This window comes from Colius striatus, chromosome W, assembly GCF_028858725.1.
Source record: "Colius striatus isolate bColStr4 chromosome W, bColStr4.1.hap1, whole genome shotgun sequence".
Taxonomy (NCBI): Eukaryota; Metazoa; Chordata; class Aves; order Coliiformes; family Coliidae; genus Colius; species Colius striatus.
The window spans coordinates 23,112,632-23,122,851 of NC_084789.1; the positions used below are offsets into that span (position 1 = coordinate 23,112,632).

The window sequence follows — 10,220 nt, forward strand, 5'->3', positions numbered from 1 at the left end:
GGCAAACTGGAATGAACCACCGGCACATTTTGCCCAAATGAGTCGGGATTTGGATTTTACTGATAACCCTAAAGTTTGGTATAAGAATCCCACTACTGGAGAGTGGCAAGGATCTGCAGATCTGTTAACGTCGGGAAGAGGCTATGCTTGTGTCATTACAGATCAAGGTCCCCGGTGGATTTTGGCAAGATGGATCAAGCCACATCAACTGAAAGGACTTAATGACTGTAAAATCAATGGAAAAAAAAATCTTGAGGAAAGAACCAAGTGATCCACCCACACTATTAAAATGTAAACCCTGTCAACTGTGGCACCACATATGCTGCTGTAAATTCCTCCAGCAATGTGTATCTCATTAAAAGAATTGAAGAACTTAACAAGACGGCCAATGGAAACTTGAAAGCAAAAATGGTGTGTTTCCTACAGATGAAGAGATATTTCCAACTTACAGATAAGCATGCTAAAGAAGTTGAAATCTGAAACTACATTCAGGAAACAGAAACATCAGTGGAAGTACAGAGAAGTCATCCCTTCTTGCCAGTATGCATCCCCGCTAGCAACGTGTATTAGATTCTGTTTATTTTGAATTTATGGATTTTTGTATTATATTGTTCAGCGATGTAGCCATTATTGACCTTTTGTTGTAAACTCATGGCCATGGATAAAAAATACTTATGTGTTCTTCGTGTACCTTTAATTTTGAAATGTGTTGCTGAAGGCTGGCTGGTCTAAAAAAGAAAAAGGGGGGAATTGTAGGCACAAATGTGGCTTGGACCAGCCAGCTTGAATAAAGATGGTAGGGACCAGTTAATGCAGCTGGCAAGCTACTTCCAATTATCAGAAACAGGTGCTGCAAGTTAATCAATTGGGCCCTGGGTGATCACATGGGCAGAAGCAGCATATAAGGAAGTAGCTAGCAAAGGAAGGGTGGTTTTGAGTCAAGTCTATTGGTTGTACTATGTTGTCTGTGCATGTCTGTGCATGTCTGTGCATGTCTGTGCATGTCTGTGCATGTCTGTGCATGTCTGTGCATGTGCATTATCTAGCTTCTCTAAACCTTTGAATGAATATGGCTTGCACTGCTACAACACCGTTCTTTTTGGAACAAGCCGTTAATGAATGTAAGTGAACAATTTTACCAATTATAGAGTTAGTTCAGTGAAGTACATTGTTCACTGAAGTTAATGCTAAACATGTATGTCTTGTAAAAAATGATAAAAGAAGCATCAAAAGATTTGGACTCAAAGTGCTATTTGTAGGATGTTTGAAAAAGTTACACATTTTTTTAAAAAAATGTTACCTATACCTTTTTTACTACAACGGAAGAACAATTAGCTTTATTTTGGCATTATTAATCCCTTAATGTAAGTGAAAATGGAATTTCATTAAATAAGCTAAAACGTCTCTTGAACCAAGCAAGAACTTAGAAGGAATATTTGCAATAGCATAAAAAATCTTGCATGAATCATTGATAAATAGCCCAGAATAATTTGACAGGCATCACAAGTCAAATTGAAACAGAATCAACGCTTTATTGGTGGGACATTTTTGTAGGTTATTCACCTTCAGCAACTAAAATCATGAATCTATTGATTCATTCACTTCTTATGGTACTGACTTTGAAAATCAGCTTGTCATTGGTAGTTTTGATTTTTTTGGTACTGAATCAAAGGTTTAGCATGAAGAATTTGGACATTGCCCACTATAGTTAAATACGAACTTGGTAAAGAATTCGCAAGTGAAAAATAAAAAGGGGGGAATGAAGGAAGTGGTACTGCTAAATGAGTGTATACTATAAAACATAAATCAATAGTTATAGGAAAACTAAAGTAACAATAGTTATTGTATTAACTACCTGTTTTATAGTTTGCCAAACATCACATGCATTGCTAAAGGTCATCTCACTATGAAAGAGGAATCAGTCTGTGAAGGGTCATTTGGTGATCACTCTGAGGAAGATGAAGACCACTAGATGAAGTAAATGACCACCTAAGTGGTCAAGGACGTTAAGTGGATGGTGGATGGCAGTAGGACACTGTGAAAGTGGCAGTCTGAAGGAACTAAAATCACTGAAATTATTACATGATTTGTGACTGTTGAGGAAGGAATATGATAATCACTTTTGAAGTTGTGTAACTTTTTTGGAATAAAATTGGGGTTGTTGTTTAACTTAGTTATACATGTTTGATGGAAATATACCTAGTGCATTCAACACTGCGATAAAGAATACGTGCTTGATAACAACTCCGTTGTTATTGAGTCCTTATTCCAAAATCCTTACCCAGCCGCACCTAACCCCTCCCACTCTTAGTGAGGAAAGTTAGAAAGCAAGGGGATTTGGAAGCTCAGGCTTTGAATCAAGGTCAAAGTCTGCCCTTTGGAAATCTAAGATGGCAGTTCTACTGATCCTTCTCCTTGCTTCTCTGGGGATTGAGAACTCGATCGTTTTGTGATCATTATGCTCTAGGCGGCCTCCAATGAGACTTCATCGCCCACCAGACTTTTTTGTTTGCAAACACCAAGTCTAGCAAGGCGCCTTCCATCATTGGCACTCTCACTAGCTGCATGAGGAAGTTATTTTCCACGCACTCCAGGAACCTCCTGGACTGTCTCCTCTCTGCTGTGTTGTATTTCCAGCAGATATCAGGTAAGTTGAAGTCCCTCATGAGAATGAGGGCTAGTGATCCTGAGAGTTTTCCCAACTGCCTAAAGAACACCTGTGATGGTTTAGCCAGGTGTCCACCCAGTCATAATATCACTCCCTCCTAAACTGAACAGGAGAGAGAGAGAAATATAATGAGCGATTTGTCAGTTGAGATAAGGACAGAGAGATCGCTCAGCAAACAGACTCAACTTGGGGAGAAAAAGATTTGATTTATTAAAGGAACAATAAGAACAGGGAGATGAGAAATAAAACTGAATCTTAAAAACACCTCCCCCCACCTCTCTCCTTCCTTGTGACTCCCCTTCCTTCCCCCCAGCGGTACAGGGGATGGGGGTTGCAGTCAGTTAGTTACAGATGGACTCTGCCGCTGCTTCTTCTCAGGGGGAGGCCTCATCACACTTCCCACTGCTACAGTGTGGGGTCACTCACAAACTTTTACAGCGTGGGTGCTTCCCATGGGCAACACTTCTTCATGAACTGCTCAAGCATGGGACCTCCCACGGGGGCAGCTCCATACACCCTACCCCAATGTGGGTCATCCACCAGGAGTACAGTCCATCAGGCACTGACTGCTCTAAGGTGAGTCCTTCACAGGATCACAAGTCTTGCCACCAAACCTGCTTTGGCATAGGCTTCTTCAGATTATTTTCTCCTCTATCCTGTTCACTGGTGATAAAGGAGGGGTTTGTAATGGAAAAATAAGCCAAGTGAACTCCTGGCTGACAGGCTGGTGCCAGCGGGAAGGCTTTGGGTTCTTTGACAACAGATCCTTCCTTGGAGACTACAGATGGATAGGACGGGATGGGATTCATCTCTCCCGTAAAGGCACTAGATTATTTGGGAGTAGACTAGCAAATTTAATAAAGAGGGCTTTAAATTAAGGGATTTGGGGGGTGGGGTGAGAAGCAAAACAGAACAAGCTGTCCCCTCTAGCTGGGAAACAGGGCAGGAAAGGGAACGCAATGATAAGTGCCCTTCATCTGCACACTGGGCTGAGATACAGAAGGCTGAGCACCCTGAGAAAGAGCCAAACTGGGGAGGAACCTCCTGCACCCACCCAGGGAAACCTGTGTGTTTGAGTAAGCCCCTGCGCTGCCTCTACACCAATGCGCGCGGCCTGGGGAGTAAGCAGGAGGAACTGGAGATGTGGATGCAGATGCGGGGCTACAACCTCATTGCGGTCACAGAGACGTGGTGGGACAGCTGCCGTGACTGGAGCACAGCCATGGAGGGTTATGTATTGTTCAGGAAAGACAGACTGACAAGGCGTAGAGATGGAGTTGCTCTCTATGTGAGAGAACAAGTAATGTGTACCGAACTGTGCCTGGGTGGGGATGAGGAGAGAGTAGAGTGCTTATGGGTAAAAATTAATGGCCAGGGCAAGGCAGGTGATATTGTTATAGGAGTCCGCTACAGGCCACCTGATCAGGAGGAGGATGTAGATGAGGCCTTCTACGAGCAGCTGAGAACTGCCTCACGATCACAGTCCCTGTTCCTCATGGGGGACTTCAACCACCCTGATATTTCCTGGGATAGCCACACAGCCAAGCACATGCAGTCCAGGAGGTTCCTACAGATTGTTGACAATAACTTCCTGTCGCAGGTGATTGAGGAACCAACGAGGAGGGGATGTGAAGGTTGGAGGCAACCTCGGCTGCAGCGACCATGAGATGGTAGAGTTCAAGATCCTGTGTGGAAGGGGGAGATCACAAAGCAGGACCGTGACCCTGGATTTCAGGCAAGCCAACTTTAGCCTCTTCAAAGATCTACTTGGATGAATCTCATGGGATATGATTCTAGATGGTAGAAGTGCCAATGAGAGCTGATCAGTCTTCAAGCACCACTTCCTCCAAGCCCAGGATCAGTGTGTCCCAATGCGCAAGAAAGGAGGAAAAGGAGGTAGGAGGCCTCCATGGATGAGCAAGGATCTGCTGGGACAATTAAGGCAGATAGCAGCCATCTATGAGAGGTGGAAACAGGGACTGGCTTCTTGGGAAGAGAATAGGAACATTGCCAGGGCATGCAGGGGTGCAACTAGGAAGGCTAGAGCCCTTCTAGAATTGAATTTAGCCAGGGGTGTTAAGGACGGTAATAAGGCATTTTTCAAGTACACCAGCAGCAGAAGGATGGTGAGGGGTAACGTGGGCCCACTGCTAAATGCTGAGGGTGCCCTGGTGTCTGAGGCTGCAGAGAAGGCCAAAGTACTGAATGCTTTATTTGTTTCAGTGTTTACTGCCAAGGCTGACCCTCGGGAAGCCCAGTCTGGCAAGATAACAGGATGGCCAGGACAGCAGAGGACTTGCCCTGGGTGGAAGAGGAAGAGGTTAAAGACTTGTTTGCCAAGCTTAAGGCTCATAAGTCAATGGGTCCTGATGGGATGTATCCTAGAGTGCTGAGAGAGCTGGCTAATGGGATTGCTAAGCCTCTCTCCATCATTTTTGAACAATCTTGGAGGACAGGTGAAGTGCCTGAGGACTGGAGAAAGGCCAATGTCAAGCCAGTCTTCAAAAAGGGCAGGAAGGACGACGCAGGAAACTACAGGCTGGTCAGCCAGACCTCCATCCCTGGAAAGGTGATGGAACAACTCATCCTGAATATTATCACTGAACATATGAAGGATAAGATGGTTATCAGGGGGAGTCAACATGGCTTCACTAAGGGGAAATCCTGTTTGACTAACCTGATACCCTTCTATGAGTTCATAACCAGCTGGCTAGATGAGGGGAGAGCAGCGGATGTCATCTACCTTGACTTTAGCAAGGCTTTTGACACTGTCTCCCATTACATCCTCATCAGAAAGCTCAGGCAGTGTGGCTTGGATGAGTGGACAGTGAGGTGGGTTGAGAGCTGGCTGAATGACAGAGCCCAGAGGGTGGTGATCACTGGCACGGAATCAAGTTGGAGGTCTGTGGCCAGCAGAGTTCCACAGGGATCGATTCTGGGGCTAGTCTTGTTCAACATCTTCATCAATGACCTGGATGAGGGGACAGAGTCTACCCTCAGCAAGTTCACTGATGACACCAAACTGGGAGGACTGGCTGATTCCCCAAAAGACTGTGCTGCCATTCAGCAGGGTCTTGACCGGCTTGAGAGTTGGGCAGAGAGGAACTTCATGAGGTTCAATAAGGACAAGTAAAGAGTCTTGCATCTGAGAAGGAACAACCCCATGCACCAGTACAGGTTGGGGATCGAACTGCTGAAGAGCAGCTCTGCAGAGGGAGACCTGGGAGTCCTGATTGATAATAAACTAAATATGAGCCAGCAATGTGCCCTCGTGGCCAAGAAGGTCAATGGCATCCTGGGATCCCCCCCCTCAGTCCTGTATTTTCTAGACTAAACAGCCCCAGTTCCCGCAGCCTTTTCTCGTATGAAAGACGACTCCTGACAATCTTGGTGGCCCTGGGCTGGACTCTGTACAGAAGTTCTCTGTCCCTCTTGAGCTTAGGAGCCCTGAACTGGACACAGTACTCCAGCTGAGGCCTCACCAGGGCCGAGTAGAGGGGGAGAAGAACCTCCCTTGACCTGCTTGCTACACTCTTCTTGATGCATCCAATGCAAACAATACATAGCCCTCTATGGCTGTGTTCCAGTCATGGCAGCTGTCTTACCACATCTCTGTGACCGCAGCGGGGGTGTAGCCCCACATCCGCACCCACATCTCCAGTTCCTCCTGCTTATTCCCCAGACTGTGTGCATTGGTGTAGAGGCAACGCAGGGGCTTGCTCAAACATGCAGATTTCCCTGGACAGATGCAGAAGGATCCTCCCTGGTTTGGCTCTCCCTCAGGGTGATCAACCTTCTGCATCTCAGCTCAGTGTGCAGATGAGGGGCACTTATCATGGTGTTCCCTGTCCTGCCCTGTTCCCCTGCTAGAGGGGACAGCTTGTTCTATGTTGCCTCTCCACCCACCCCCCAAGTCCCTTAGTTTAAAGCCCTCTTTATCAAGTTTGCTAGTCTATTCCCAAATATTCCACTACCCTTATGGGGGAGATTAATTCTATCCTGTCCTACCAAGTTATAGTCCCCAAAGAAGGATCTGTTGTCATAAAATCCAAAACCTTCCTGTTGACACCAGCCTCTCAGCCAGGAGTTCACTTTGATTTTTTCATTGTTGACTCCTCCTTTATCTCACTTGAACAGGATGGAGGAGAAAATAACCTGAGCTCCCCTACCTTTTACTTGCTCCCACATGGTTTTAAAATCCGTTTTTATTCTGGAGATATTGTTTTTCAATACGTCATTCATCCCCACATGGAACAGGAGTAGTGTATAGTAGTTCCCTGACGAGCCGTGGCACTCTCTTAGCCACAATTGGCTAAGCCTGGGTTAGGTGCAGGGTCCTTCTTTGAATTGACTGGCCCTATCCGTATCAGCTACATGGGAAGCTTCTAGCAGCTCTTTGTTTAAAGAAGCCACCCCTGTAGCCCCCCCACTACCAAAAAACCTGGCAAGGCAAAACCACTACAACATCTCATCTGCCTCCTCATCCTGTCTGGGCAGACTCCTACCATGACATGCCCCTTCTTGTCCTTCCCACTGATTCTTACCCATAAACACTCGACCCTATCCTCACCCATCATTGACCTCAAAACTGTCAAGACACTGCCTCTCCTCCCTTGCCTATCCCTTCTGAATTGCCTGTAGCCATCCAGTGCAGCGCTCCAGTTGTGTGACTCATCCCACCACATTTCTGTAATAGTGACAATTGCATACTTCCCTTGGTGCATAATGGCTTCCAGCTCTTCCTGTTTGTTGCCCTGCATTGGTGTAGATGCACTTCAGATGGGTTACCAGTCCTGCCACCTTTTGGGAGGAAGATGTCCTGATCTCCATGGGACTATTTTCCAATGTTTCTGTGGCCTCTAACACATTAAGACTTGTTTCCCTACTGTCACAAAGATCTCAATCTCCAGCTTCCACAAAGGCAGCAGACCATCCCTCAGACATCTGCATGTTGCCCCCAGGCTTATCTCTGGCAAGCCTAGTTTTGCCTCTTTGCCTTCAAATCTAATTTAAAGCCTTCCCAATTAGCCCTGATAACTCTTATCCCATGTAATGGGTCTGTGGTGGTGATTTTCCACAGAAGCTCTTCAAGTGGTGTGCTTACTGTTAGTATTGATAGCACATCAATATTATGACTACTGCTCACACAGCATCAGGGCTGTCCTTCCAGCATTCCTTCCTCACCTTCACCAATAGCTGTGGATGGGCACGATCTTGGGAGGGACCATGGCCAGGACAACTGACCCAGGCTGACCAAGGAGATATTCCATATCATATGACGTCAGCTCAGTAATATAAACTGGGGGAAGAGGAGCAAGAAAGGGGGGCAAGATTCATTTCTGGCCTTCCAAAAGCAACCATTACGTGTGCCGAAGCCCTGCTTCTTGGGAGGTGGCCGGACATCGCTACTCATGGGAAGTAGAGAGTAACATTTTTATTTGCACACGTGGCTTTGCTATTTCTTTATTAAACTGCTTTTATCTCAACTCACAAGACTCCCATCTTATTTTCTCCCCTCTCTGGCTTGCTGAGGAGGTGGGGGATAGAGTGACATTTTCTCCCCTCTCTGGCTTGCTGAGGAGGTGGGGGATAGAGTGGCATGGTGGGCACCTGGCATCCAACCAGGATCAAACCACCACATCCCAATATCATTTTCCTTCTTTGTGACAGGTGTATCCTGTCTCTTTGAAGTAGCCCTGGTGCCCTGTAAATTGTCCCATTCTCAGAAAAACCCAAAATGTTGTGGGTAACATCAGGCTCCACCAGGTATTAATCTGTTTTGCCTTCCAGGTGTTCTCCTCATCCCTAACCTCATCTCCTCATCTCCTCATCATCCTCATCTCCTAACCAAAGGGATAGTGGAGAACACTACTTGTGCTCCTGAACCAGATGTCTCAAGGCCCTGAAGTCTTCCTTGATAGCCCTTAGATTTCTGCTTGACACTTCATCACTACCCACCTGGAAAATGAACAATGGATAGTAGTTTGTTGGCTGTAGCAAGGTACGGAGTTTCCTCTTGGCATCTTTGACCTGCGTCCCAGGGAGGCAGCCAGACTTCCCTAAGAAGCAGGTTGGGTCTGCATATCGGCTTTTCTGTTCCCTTCAGAAGGGAGTCTCCTATGACTATGACCTGTCTTTGTTTCTTCTTTGTAGAAGATGTTTTGATATTGGGCACTGACTGTCTGAATGTTGGTAACTGCTCCAGTCGAGGTGAGCCCTCATCCTGATCACTGCTCAGCTCCGTTTGCAGATCCACATACCTATTCTGTAAGGGTAAGGACACCTGGGAAGGTGGAGAAATCACAAGAGACACTCATCTGCTGTGCCGGACAGCAACCTGCTGCTTTTGCCCTCCGTCCCTTGAGTCCCTGGATTCAGCTGGCCTAAGAGAGGAGGGGGAATCCCCTGGGTTATATGCCTATTTTACCTGCCACAGGGAGGGTAAGGTATGATCCCAATAGTCTATCTCCTACTCACATTCTGTGATACGCTTCAGCATACTCACCTCCTCGCAGAGCTCTGCCTCCAGGTGCTGAAGACGACGGGAGACAAGCCCACCCTGTAGTGCAACAAGTCTCAACTTTATTTGCAAAGATACAGCTCTTTTATAGATACAATAATCAGGCTCATACATATTGCAAAAGCTAAGCTCATCATTGGTTCCCAGTTAGGTGCAAACCTCGCCCTTGTTTCAACAAACTCCAGATACTTGTGGCTGCTTAAACCAAACTAAGCTCCTGCTTTTTCATCCTGTTATCATACAGCTCTCTTGCTCTCACGGCCTTGAGCAGGAGTCCAATATCTTATCGCTTAATGCTTACTGCCTAACCAGCTGTATTCTATCATGTCCTCTTTTCTCTAGCCAAGTCTCCACAAAACTCCCGACATTTCCCCCGTTTTCTTTTTGGAAAATGATATTAGCCTGCCACATCCTCTCAAATGTTCTTTCTATTGTCCGTTGAATACAATTTATAAAACAAGGAAACACTAACAATATAAATAAAACAATACCCATAAAGCCAATTCCATACATTATAACATTTCGCAACCAAGGGCCTATTCCCCATCCCTTAAGCCATCCTTCAAGTTCTAATCCCTCTTCTTGTTTCTACTGATGTAATCCCTGTTGAAGTTCTCTCAGTTTGGCATGTATCGAGGTGGAATGGTCCAACAGGTTCATACAACACATGCCCTCAAACTCTTCACATCCGTGTCCGTGGGCTAATAATAAAAATCTATGGCAGCTCTATTTTGTAACACCACATGATTTACACTTTGAACGTCAACTGTTAACATACTAGTCATTTCTGAAGTTTAATTTACCTCATCCTTAGTCCAACATCCTAACTGTTTAGCCAAGTTCATGGCCTTATTGGCTGCTCCTCCTGGCAAAAGGGTGGCAACTATGACTTGCTTTAGTTCACTCCAAAATCGTGGGGGACCAATATCAGTACAATCAAACTCATAATAACTCCGTTTTTTGCGGGAGCTAATATTATGGTCTGCAAGCTGCATTAGCGTGGTTAAGTTAGGGTGGAATAAAGAGAGTTTC

General features: G+C 45.8%; 1 long non-coding RNA gene across 1 annotated transcript; it reads left to right on the forward strand.

The window, feature by feature from the left end:
* Window positions 1-2,470: 2,470 nt before the first annotated feature.
* LOC133628533 (uncharacterized) lies at window positions 2,471-9,306 on the forward strand. Its single transcript, XR_009820735.1, has 3 exons — window positions 2,471-2,647; window positions 8,459-8,669; window positions 8,822-9,306. It is a non-coding gene; the product is annotated as an uncharacterized LOC133628533 (long non-coding RNA).
* Window positions 9,307-10,220: the final 914 nt, after the last annotated feature.